The sequence below is a fragment of the Narcine bancroftii genome, chromosome 2, assembly GCF_036971445.1.
Source record: "Narcine bancroftii isolate sNarBan1 chromosome 2, sNarBan1.hap1, whole genome shotgun sequence".
NCBI lineage: Eukaryota > Metazoa > Chordata > Chondrichthyes > Torpediniformes > Narcinidae > Narcine > Narcine bancroftii.
Genome location: NC_091470.1, coordinates 311773415 through 311786577, shown reverse-complemented (window position 1 = coordinate 311786577; position 13163 = coordinate 311773415). Strand labels below are relative to the sequence as shown.

At 41.5% G+C, this 13163-nt stretch overlaps 1 long non-coding RNA gene across 1 annotated transcript in view; it reads left to right on the top strand.

Moving 5' to 3' along the window:
* Positions 1–349: 349 nt before the first annotated feature.
* LOC138752756 (uncharacterized) overlaps positions 350–13163 on the top strand; it is a 77263-nt gene continuing 64449 nt past the window's right edge. The window contains exons 1-2 of the long non-coding RNA XR_011350898.1: positions 350–419; positions 1260–1319. This is a non-coding gene — a long non-coding RNA (uncharacterized lncRNA). The remainder of the gene's footprint in view (positions 420–1259; positions 1320–13163) is intronic.

The window sequence follows — 13163 nt, the reverse complement described above, 5'->3', positions numbered from 1 at the left end:
AGCGCACTAATACCACCAAACCAAACCAACGCAGGAAAGTCTATGAGGTGGAGAAGCAACATCCTACCACCAGTGCGATTTCGTTGAAAAGAATATTAAACTACATTTGTGTAATTAGAATAATCAATTCTATTGGCAATTGCAGGTAAAGAAGCAGTAACAATTTATTTTTGAGAAATTTTAAATCTTCATAAATCTTGTAATTTTTAATGCATTTTTGTTTAAGAAGGAGGGATGTTATATATAGAGGAAACTTTGGACTATTTTATGCCGGAGCATGAACACTGTAAGACTGTAAGAGCCATATCATACTTGAGTGGTGAGCATGCTCAGTGAGACACATTGAAAGAGCCACATCACACTTGAGTGGTGAGCATGCTCAGTGCGACAGTGTATTAATACCTCACCAGTAATCTAATGTGAGTAGGATTTGTGCTGTTAAACTTGCAAGCTTCTTAGTGTTTATTAAGACCTCTGATGATACAATGAGGACATAACAGTGAGAATTGACTGGGGAGGGGTTTGTTATTAGCTTTGTGGAATCCGAGCTAAGGGAAAAGAGGCAGAGGGAAAAGGGAAGAGAAAGACAGAGCTAGAGTAAAGGAGACATTTGGAAAAGTGGGGGGCGGAGGTGGAAAGAGAAACTAGAGAAGTCGATGTTGATGTCATCTGGTTGGATGGTAGTCAGAAGACAGGGTGTGAAGAGGTAAAGTCAAGGTACCTGTGGGAGTTGACCAGTTTGTAGAAGATGTCTGTCAAAAGCTCATCTCCCAAGATGGAAGTAAAATATTAAATTCTGCAGACCCTGTGGTTGGAGTAAAAACACAATGTTGACAGTCTGTTACTGCTGGACTCAAATCTTCCTTCAATAAACTTGTGAGGGGGAAAACAGAAGCAGAAAATAGCTTTAAAGCAATGAAATGGTATGATCAGATGTGGTCAAGGTTGTGCAGTAACCATGGTAGTGGAACTTCTGCTGGCTAGCTCCAGAGATCAATTGTTGGTCACTACTAGTTGCCCCAATAATCATAAAGACAAAGACTGAGGGGAACAATAGGCTTTATTACACACAAGACTTGCTGGCCTGAATCCAAGCTAGGGAAGTGCAGGGAAGGAAGAAGTGACTTGATCTTTATGGCGTGGGTCACAAGGAGGAGTCTAGGAGAGGATGTTATCCAGTGGGTGGGCCAGCCTGTGCCTATACTGGCTATTACATACAATAAACTGTATCATTACATTCACCCCCTCTTTTTAAATAGAGACCCACAAGGAATGATGATGAGAAAAGGAGAGAAAGAAGAAGAAAAGAAAAAAAATGGGTAAAAGAAAACTCTCTCTCTGATTAGAGGTTCAGTCGCACCGGTGACTTCCTCCTTCTACCGGTCTGATGGGGGGCCAGCGTCTCCATGAACTGCTGCTCGGGGTGGGGGGTGGAGGGCTGTCACAGAAGAGGCCAGGGTGGGAACAGTTTGGGTTGGGGCGATGATGGGGGACCCCGGGGGGGATGGGTGGTCCAATGTCTCCTGGTAGGCCGATTCCTGGGGGAAGGAGCCAGGTGGGGAGCCAGGCATCTTGGACTCCAGGATTGTGCTGCTGTGTAGTGTGATCAGATCCATACCCTGGTTTGTGGCAGGCAGGGCCATTTCAGGGTCTCCGGCCCTCGTCAGGTCTTGGATTGGTACAGTGTCCTTGTGGCCATCAGGGTACCTCACAAACACATATTGGGGGTTGGCATGAATGAGGTACACTGCTTTCACCAGTGGATCCATCTTATGGCCCCTGACGTGTTTCTGTAGCAGGACCGGCGCTGGGGTTGCCAACCAAGGAGGGATGGAGGAACTGTTCGCCGATCTCCTAGGGAAACTAAAGAGGAGTTAATGCGGGGTTGTGTTAGTAGTAGTGATCAGATGGCGTTGAGCGCCTCGGGCAAAATGTCCTGCCAGCGGGACATTGGCATGTTTCTAGACCTGAGGGCCAGGATCACCACCTTCCAGACGGTGGCATTCTCCCTTTCCACCTTGCCGTTACCCCTGGGGTTATAGCTGGTGGTCCTGCTGGTGGCTATGCCTCTGGCTAGGAAGTACTGTCACAGTTTTTAACTCATGAACGAGGACCCCTGGTCACTGTGAATGTAATTGGGGTACCCGAACAGAGTGAAGATGCTGCGCAGCGCCTTGATAACTGTCGTTGAGGTCATATCTGGGCAGGGAATCACAAAGGGGAACCTGGATAACTCATCCACCACCATCAGGAAGTAGGCATTCCTATTTGAGATGGGAATGGGGCCCTTTAAATCAACACTGAGTCGTTAAACCATTTCATTACACCTCCAGGGCTGTTCATATGGAATTTGCTTTCTCCCTGTGACTTTGTGGTTTTCTTTGTGGTTGCAAAAAATGCTTGGTTTGAAAAGTAGGCCAAATGGATTACGGGAAATTTTAATAGGGGTGGATGGGATTCCTTTTTGGCCTGTCATTGACTGATTGGGCTGTTCTTTCTGTTCTAAGGAAGTATGGGAATTTAGGGAAAGTTCTTTCACTTGAAATCCAAAACAAAGGGGTTTAACATAGGCACTGACTAATAGAGGACAGGTTTGTGTGCATTCTCCTCATACAGATTTATCTCTCAGACATATTGTCAGAAATTGTGCCTCTGATCAGGAAGTTGAAAGGTTTTGATGAGAGTTTCTTGTATTGGACTCCACTTACATTTCAATGAGGACTTCATTAGTACCAGGTTCTTCAGGGAACAATATGTTTCGGCAAAGATTGAGAAAATCGGGCCCAGAAGCTACATTTTTCAGGATATGTTTGAGAAACTCAGTGGGCCAGTCAACATTCATGGGTAGAAATGGTCAGTCTGTTTCAGTTCAGCTCCCATTATTGACACTTTATCGAGATACAGGGGTGGGATGGTAAAGGACTGCTAAAATGTGAGAAGGTATGCATAGAGTTTAAATTTTAGTGTAGGCAATTAGAATAAATTATTTTTTTCAATGTTATTGAATAATAGATGGAATATTCATAACAATTCTATGCCCTGACTGAGTTTCCAAAGATAAGCACTTGTTAAGAATTTTTCTCTATGTAAGGGGACTTCCCCACAGGACAATCAATGTAGAATAAATACAGAATGCCATTACATTATTCTGAGACTTAACGAGATTATTGACATGAGTCTTTGTCAAGGGTTAGTTTCAATGAATTTTTTTTCCCAACATCAGAATATTAGTACGAGTCTTTCAAGAGAAATGTGGGCATGAATTACAAGTTGTATATAATATAAATAAGTGCATGCGCACACATGCACACACACTTTTAATGTTAGTAAGTGTAGTTTCTAATGCTTTATCTAAAAATACAGACAATGGTCGGTTATTTCATCACCTCGTATTCTAAGACCAGCAATTTTTGTCATGGAATGCATGAGGTAGATCACAGGATGGGCGAGGAGCAGGGGTAATTGAAAATTAAACAATATAAAATATTATGAGAGTCATTTTTGTTTTAAACACTTATTTATCAGTATTGGCATGGAAAAGAAAATAGCTTTTATAAATTCCTTAAAAGTAAATTGCTTCCTAAAAGTGATATACAATAACATAACAATCTGTTGTAGAATTTTGAAGTTATTATAATTAAAATCCTAAAATTCAGTTACTTTTCCAATTTGCATATTTTGGCATACATTGTCAAATAATAATCATATTTGGAATGTAATTATTGATTTATTATATCTGATGCTGCTAATGCCAAAAGTTCCATGGACAGCTTTTCATTTGTGGGATGCCTATTTCCCCCCCACCCCCACTGCCACCCAAAACAGTTTAGTGCTCTCTTCCATTGAGCATTTATTGATGAAGATTAATTTATCATTGAGGCAATAATTCTGAAAAAATCTCTTCAGTGTGTACAAATTTATATTCTTCCACTTTTATTTTCATTGACCTAACTCAGTACAAAAATACCACTAACTCACAAATATACCACTTTCCAGGCAGAGGGTATTTTGTTAGCCAAGGAGATAAACTATTTTTAGGCATTGCACATGGACATGAGTGTTGTAAGTGAAATTTCCTCAACATTTCAAAGTTTTACTTTTTAATTATTTCTTCTGGTTGTTGTCTTTGGGTTGTTTCCATTGTTGCTAATGCTTTCCAGGACATTATGAATCCATATATGGGTATGGGGTGGTTACTAGCAGATATTTGATCATGAAGACATTGCACATCACTGATCTGTCTGAATTTTAAAATACTACTCATGTTTCAAAGGAAACTTTTCCTTTTCTCCTCTTGTGTTTTTGAAAGGAGCAAGAACAAATGTAATTTGATGGGAGATGATTACAACATAGAATACATGAAATGGTAAATATATGATGTATAAAAAAAGCTATCAAATTACTACCAATACCAATCTTGCTTTGAGGTCAGAATAGGCCAATGACATGCCAGATATATGCTGGGGTCTTAACATTTGGAAAGTGTTGGGAGTTAACTGTGGAGCAGAATTTGAATACTTTTTGAATTTCAATTCATATTCTGCCAGCCTACATTCTTTTGGACATAAGGCACAATGTCGTATTACACGGTAGTGTTCCAATTAAATTTTCTGTTCATGGAAAGAAAAAAAAACTCTATAATTTTATTCAATTCCCATATGGTTCCTCTAGAGAGAACTTCTGAACTTTAATTACATTAAAGAGGACTGTAGTGGGAAATGTAATTACTTGGCGAATATTTGAGCAGAATAGAGTTTGAAAGATTTGTCTGAGGAATTCCATTTATGTGACTTTTTCTTTTGATCAGCTTTGGAGCAGGAGGTAGTCTAGGGAGATGAAAAGCTCAGAACATGTCTGTACTATGAAAATATTATTAATATGATCAGTCTGGACTCCTTAGTCATTTTTCCTAAACATTTTACAATCAAATAATTCTTATACAATTTTTAAATCTCTGTTGACTGCCACCAAAGCATAGTAAATGGAACTAAATACTTAAATGTATGAATTTAGTAATTAATTATAAAATGATTAAGTGCATAGAGCCCTTCAAATTCAGAAAATACTCTTCAAATGCTTCACTTGATTTTCTTTTGTATCTACTAAATTATTCTACCATACATCTGTTTTTCAGAGAAGGTACTTTCTACTACCAATTGATTTCTGGATATTCACATGAGGCTCCATTTCCATCTGTTCGAGTTTAGCTTATAGCATGAGGCTTGATGCCTTTAGATGAAAATCAGATGTATGCAAGTTGTCACATAATGATGAAACCTGCTGTTGTTTGCTGCAGGGTAAGACTGTGAGGTGGCATCTGAGCATCAGTGAAATGCCAATCTCATTAAAGGTTTTCGAAATGTGCTAATGTTGTTCCAGGTTTATATTGCATCCTCTGCATTTTGAGTAAGAGTTATTCTGCATCCAAATAAAACCATCTAGTAGCTTCTGAACTAAATTATATTCAATTCTATACATTGAAGTTGAGCTTGCTTGGCACTTGTTATAATCAGCTGAACATCGAGAGGTTGTTTACTGTGTATCATTTGATTTCAACATTTTTTTTTTTAATTGCATATTTTAAAGGGAACAGCTGGCAGGATTAGGACAGCCTGGATGGTTAAGTTGGCTAGAATAAAGTGAATTGCTCTAAGACTATAAGGAAATCAGGAGGGCAAAAAAAGAAGACAGGAGATACCCTTGGTTAATAAGTTAAAGGAAAATCCTTAAAAAATCTATAATTATATTAAATTAGTAACTAGGAAGAGAAAAGGTTCCCTTAGGGATCTGTATGGTTCTCTCTGCATGAAGCTACAGGAGATGGTGAAGTCTTAAATTAATACTTATCAGTGTTATCTACAGTGGAGAAAGTCATTGAAAGGCAATGAGTTCAAGGAAGAGAACAGTGATGTACAGAAACAAGTCAACATTATGAAAGAAGCAAAAACAGAAATGCTGGATGAACTCTTCAGTCTTGGTGTCCATGGGAGGTAAAGATATATCACCAATGTTTTGGGCTTGAGCCCTTCTATGGATTCTGCAAGACCAGCTGAGTTCCTCTAGCATTTCTGTGCTTTTGCTACAATCACCTCATCAGCAGACTTTCGTGTTTCATGACATTATGAAGCGCCAGTGGATAAATCCTTAGGGATATGCAAGGATGTGGAAATCAATGGCAGAAATTGCTGTGGCCCTGACAGTGAATTTTGTATCTTCATTAGTCATAGATGATGTAATGCAGAAACTGGATGGTGGTTAATGTGCCTTTATTTAAGAAGGTTAAACCAAGAACTTTAGGTGGTGAGCCTAACATCAGTATTGGGTAAGTTACTGAAGGGGATTGTGATATTCTGGATTTATCTTCATTCAGGAAGGCAAGGAATAAGGGATAGTTAAAATACCTTTAGGCTTGGGAAATCAATGGGAGGTGCTGTTCTTCCAATTTGCGGGTGGTCTTAGTTTGGCACTGCATGAGACCATGGGCAGACGTGTCAGCAAGGAAAATGGGTGGCCACTGGGATATCCACTCTATTGCAGCAGACAGAGTCAAGGTGTTCAGCGATTTCCCACTCTGGGTCCAGTCTCTTCAATGTAGAGGAGACTACAATGAGAGCACAGGATGCAGTATATGACCCCTTCAGATTCACATGGCGTTGTTTCTCTTAGATTCTTTGAAGGACAGGTTAGAGCCCCAAAGGGTGATGAGGGAGGTGTGGGCCCAAGTGGAGCATCTCCTGCACTCACAGAGCTAGATACCAAGGGGACGATTGGTGGGGAGGGAGGAGTGGACATGGGACTCATGGAGGAAGAGGTCCCTGTGGAAGGTGGAGAGAAGAAAATATGTGTTTGGTGGTGGAATCACATAGTAGGTGGTGGAAATGGCAGATGAGGATATGTTAGATGTGGAGGATGGTGGAGCAGTAGATGAGGGCAAGGATAATCCTGACCTTGTGGCATGTGGCAGAAAAGTAGGCCAGGGCAAATGTGTGGGTAGTGTCAACTTGATGGTGGTAGAGGGGAAACCATGTTGGTTGAAGAAGGAGGACATCTTTGATGTTCTGGCATGTAAGACCTTGTTATGGGAGCAGATGCGATGGGGACAGAGAAATTGAGAGAAAGGAATGGAATCCTTATAGGGACGAGGTGTAGCAGAGATAGCCAGGGTCATAGTCAGAATAAGTCTTAGCGGGAGGCATTAGGGGAGGCTACAGTGTGGATCTTCCAATGGCCACCCATTTGAATTCTCTGCCCCATTCCTTTGTTGATATTTCTATTCATGGACTTGTGCACTGTTAGAATGAGACCACATGCAAATTGAAGGATCTCTCTCTGTTTGTCTGTCTGTCTCTCTCTTTATCTCTTCAAATCAATACCTTTTGTCTCTTGGTCTGTATCTTACCCCTCTCATTTTTCACTGTTTCTTTCCCAAGTCTTTAATTCAGACTCCTGACTTTTTTCTCACTCACACCTTGACGAAGGGCTCAGGCCTGAAGCATCAGAAATTTGTTTACCTCCTTATGATGCTGCGAGACTAGCTGAGATCCTCCAGCATTTCTGTGCTTTGCTTTCATGATTGCTCAAAGCCTTGTACCACAAGGTATGGAAGGCATAGCATTTCTTCAATTGTAACTTTATTCTGCCTCATGTAAAGTGAACCTTTACAGCATATTAGGATAGCAATGATCCCAGACATGGTATGCTGTCTTTGAAATTGTGCTATGGCTTATGTATAATCCTTCTTTTAATAATATATTGTTTAGCAAACAAAATAAATAAGAAGGAAAAATGCTCTGAGCTGGTTCTCTTCTCATCAGGGGTTAACAATCTTATACTTGCTCTGCCTCCTCCCATGGGTTGATTGCATATGTTTCTCACGTTTTGAACAGTGAAAAGTGAAATCTGTTGGAATCAGGGAAATGAAGGATGATGTGCTCCATACAAATAGGCAGCTCAGCACCTACTGATGGGCATTTGATCCCACAGCATGCCAACTCTTTAAATCTTTCTTTCATTTCATAAGCCATTAGTCAAAGTTATTGACATGATGGCGAGACAGAGGGAGAGGTAAAAATATGCATGTCTGTGCATTTGAGAAGCCAGTGAATTAATGCTAGAATTCCAATATTGTGTTATCAGTTTTTGAAAATCAGTTGTTGAAACAAATACTGCTTATAGAAAGGTAATTCGATTGACCTGAAATGAAAGAGTAAAAAGTAAATTATAACTTTTGACAGTTTTAATTTTTTTTTTCACAAGAACTCACTCATCCACAATCAGGTCACTAATGACATCTAAAGTCTCATTTTCAGTGGTTAGATATTTTGAATGCACTATTTTATATTTCAATTACCACTGGTGTTCCCTGTCTTGCTTCAGAAGGATTTGAAACCTGGAGAAGTTAGTGAAGTGAAAAAGATATTTTAGTTACTTTAGGATTTTGACTTAGCTCAGGACTATCCCTGTATTTGTTCATTGTTTGATGAACTGGGATCTCCTCCAATTAAATGGAAGGAAGAATGGAACCAACTGCTTTCAATCCCTACCACAAACTCTCCTTCCTCACCATTCGTTCAATCCAACATCTTTTGAGGCTAAACTAGGTTAATCATAATCTTCACCACCTATTAAACTGATTCTGATGAATGTCTCCAACATGAAACTTCAACTACATTGAAACATCTGAGTGTTTCCAGCATTTTCCAATTTTATTGAGCTGAACTCATTTCCACTATAGGGGCCTAACCTTTTATCCAGGATCGTCAAGATCAGACACCTGTCATTGTTTGGGATCTTCTGGATTTTGGAATCATTTTGATTTGGGTCCCTTTAAGCAAATGCCTCACACCTAGCTCCCAGTCATCCATCTGTCAGTGCCCCCTCCCCCCCCCCCGGCCCACACACAGGGCTGGTGCCAGACAATTTTACACCCTGGCTGAGTGTGGGCAAGGTTTGAAGTATGCCAGGAGGCTCTTGACCATTTGGAGGTCAGAGGTGACATGATGGCCCAGGAGCTCAGCCAAAAAGGCAGCCAGTGTTGAATGCTTGGAGCCAGTGGCTAAGCATGGCAGAAGGCCAGATTTGAGGAGCACAGCTGCAGGTGGAGTAGCCCTGTGGGGCAATGGAGCCGAGCTCTGGCAGCTTTCAGGTGCTCCACCAGCACGTCGGGCTGGCTGTCAGGCACACCCTGGCAGCACAGTGTCATCCTCCCTATCTAACTCCTGACATGGCATCAGGGGTGAAATGATGCTGAGCCTGTAGTTTATGGAGCACTGCATCAAGTCATGGTGATGGCTCAATTCAGGTTACCCATAATCCCCTGGAACTACTCTGCTACTCTCCCTTGGAGCCTTTCTTAAAAAGCGAGACAATATGAGCTACTCTCTAATCCTCCAGCACCTCTCCCATGGCTAAGGACATTTTGAATATATCTGTCATAGCCCCTGCAATTTCAACATTTTTCTCCCTCAAGGTCTGAGGGAATATCATATTTGGCCCAGAGGATTTGTCTACTTTTATTTGCTGTAAGGCAGCAAACAGCTCCTCCTCAATCTCTGTATGCTTCATTACACTTCTATTTGTTTCCCTTCTAACAGTATAGCACTATGACAGTTTCCTGAGTAAATATTGATGCCAAAAAACTGTTTAAGATCTCCCCAATTTCATGATGCTCCACACATAGTTGATCATCCTCTAGGGGACCAATTTTGTCACTTGTTATCCTCTTATTCTTAATATACATGTAGAAACCTTTCGGATTTACCCTTACATTATCTGCCAAAGCAACCCCATGCCATCCTTTGTCTTTCTGATTTCCTTCTTTACTATTCTCTTACATTTTCTATACTCAGCAAGTAGCTAATTCGCTACTTGTTGCCTTTACCAGTTATACACCCCTCTCTTCTTCTTAATCATTTAAATGTAGCTTTAGAAAGTTTTTGTGGAAAGATAAAATGCCAAGGTTTCTACGGAAAAATTGACTTGGAAATTTGAACTACAGAGCTTACAACACCCTCATTTAAAGCCGTTCAATTGAGATTTATAAACTTATTGTTCCATTAAAATTCCTGCTTGGGTTGATGTGGAGTCCAATAAGATAGGAGAAATTGATTTGCAGGATTTTATCTACAAGTAGAATTTTAAATTGTTAGTGGGAAAATAGGAAATTGCATATTTTGAAACATTTGAATTGAATTGGTTTGGAATAGTATTGATAATGAAATTGGAATGAAAGGTTTAATATCTCGAAAAATGCCCCTTTGTCAAAATGAACATTCCATTTTTAATTGAAGATCAATTTTTGAAGATTTGGAGACTGGCATTAAGAAGATAGAGGAGGGGGTGTGGCATGATGGCATAGGGAGAAGACGTGGGAAAACACCTCCCCCTGACAGAATTATTCAAAACCATTTTTAAAGTTATAAAATTATTTTCAGAAAGTTTTAAATATACGGTTGAAGTATCCTGGAAGCAGCTATGAAGAAAACAAAGCTCAACCAGCAAAGAAAACAACAACTAAACAATTAACAAGTGCTGAAGAATTTGGGCCTTCCTTACAAGCCTCCAGCAATCCTGGACTGATGGGAGGGGGTTCCGCAGCCATAGTCGGGCTGAAGCAACTTCAGTATCAATGGTGGAAGAGAAAGCAGACACAGAAGGACTGGAGGAAGAAGACCAAGGTATTGGGAAGGATACTATTATATACAAGGGTCAGGCCTATGGTTTAATAGACTTTAAAGTTTAAGTCTGATTCTCATCATTCAGATTCAGCTTTACATATCGACTTATCTAAGCAGATGGAGAATTTGGCAATTCAGATGGGTCAGGGGTTTTTATCTGTGAAGGAACAGCTTGCTGACATGAAGGGGGAAATATCTTCTATTAAATTGGATATGGGAAAATGCTTGAAAGTGGTGGATGAGGTCCAGGATAAATTTAAGAAGATTGAAGAAGAATTTATTGATTGTAAAGATGACATGGAACAATGTAAAGAAAAGATGGGACAGATAGAGGATTCGTTTACTGGCTGGGAAATTCAGAAAAGTGATTTGTTGAAGAAAATTGGTGCTCTGGAGAACCAAAGTCAAAGAAATAATGTTAAATTTGTTGGTCTTGCACACGATTTTGAAGGTCTGGACCTAGTTCAGTTTTTTCAGAAGTGGATTCCAGAGGTCTTGGGAACAGAATATTTTCCGAATGGTTTGGAATTGGATAGAGCTCATAAAGCAATAAGAAGGAAGCCTCTTCCTGGTCAAGCTCCACATTCTATTTTGATTAGATGTTTACGCTATCAAGATAGAGATTTGATCTTAAGATTTGCTGTTCAGAATGTGACAAGTAATCAGGGCCCATTAGTAGTTAAAAATAATAGTCTTTTTTATGCTGATTTGAGTCAAGCTGTTATTAAACGTCATAAAGAATTTAATTCGACTAAAGCTGTTCTGTGGAGGAAAGGATATAAATTTGTTTTTTTGTATCCTGCTGAGATTTTCAATCTCAGTTCTTTAGCGACGACGCTGAAGCTCTTACATTTGCTAATTCTCTACCAGATAGTAAACAGGGGCAAAGTCAAGAAAGGTTTCTTCAACAGCCTGTTCTAGTTCTGAAGAGGAAGAATGGAAGTTGAGAGTTGGAATCTCAGCAGTTGATTGATATTGGTATTGATGATGATCAAGTCAATAGAGATTTGGAGGAAGCATATCATACTTGAAATTATTTTTATATATTATTTTTTGTTGTTCTGTTCGAGGGAGGTGGTTTGGCTGCAGATCCTTCTGAAGTCGTCGGCCACTTTGCGGCATTGGTCTTTCTGTATAATTGAAGGGGGGTAATACAGTACAGTATTAGTACAGTATTCTTTTGTTTGATTTTTGTTAATGGGCTGTAGCAGCAGCTACATTGCTAACTGAAGGATCACACAACTAGATGGCTTGAGTTCAGTGAGCAAAACTGACTTATTGCAGGCTGCCTGGCTGGTCTTATACTCCCAGCCCGGACCTGGCTGAGAACCACGCTGGGGGGCCCCGACATCACCAGGGTGTCACGTGAGTCGCCAAGTGCGGGCTTCTGAGCCTGGTGCCGATGTCAAGAGGAAACCCCCGACGGCACCATTTTGGCCAGCTGCCCCACCGCATGCGTGTCAAACAGGGCCGGTTCACCTGCCTAATGGTGTACCGCCACACAGCTCCACCCCCCCCCCCCTCAGAACCAGTGCCAATATCCTTTTTTGATGGGCGGCCTCGCTTCTTTGGTTGGGCCACAACTACTGACTCAGTGGTGTCGAGGTGGGCTGGCTTTAACCTGTCCACTGTAAACAGTTCCCTTTTATCCCCGATTTCCAGTGTGAAAGTGGATCCTGAATGCTGGATGACTTTGTATGGCCCTTCGTGCAGTCTTTGTAGAGGTGCTGTGGACGAACCCCGCCTGATTAAAAACGTACTCTGCAGAGTACAGCTCGCTGGGGACGTAAGAGGCCCGTGTGCCGTGTCTGGGCAGCGGTGGGGGTGTGAAGGAGTCCAACTGGGCCTGCAGGTGGGTAAGTAGACTGTGTGGTGACTGCTGGGGGTTGTAAGGTGTGTTGACGAACTTACTGGGTAGGGCTAGCGGTGAACCATAGACCAGCTCGGCTGATGATGCCTGTAGGTTTTCTTTGGGTGTCGAGCAGATGCTCAGGAGCACCCAAGGCAGCTCGTCCATCCAGTGAGGTGGGCCATAAGTGCCGACCTAAGGTGGCAGTGCAATCGCTCCACTAACCCATTGGCCTGTGGGTGATAGGCCGTGGTGTGATGTAGCTCGATTCCCAGCCTGTTGGTGAGCTGTGCCCAGAGCGCAGAGGTGAACTGGGCAGCCCGATCACTGGTGAGGTGATTCGGGATGCTGAGCTGGGCAACCTAACCGTTCAAAAGCAATTGGGAGCAGGAGTCCGTGCTGGCATCGAGATCACCTCGGGCCAAAGAGTGGTGCGGTCTACCACTGTGAAAAGGTAACGGTTACCTCAGGAAACGGGTAAGGGTCCGACGATGTCCACATGTATGTGGCTGAACCGTTCCCGGATGTATTCGAAATCTTGTATGGGCACTCTGGTGTGCCTGTGTACCTTGGAAAGCTGGCAATGGGTGCAGGTTCTGGCCCAGTCTGCAATCTGCTTCCGAAGCCCGTGCCAGATG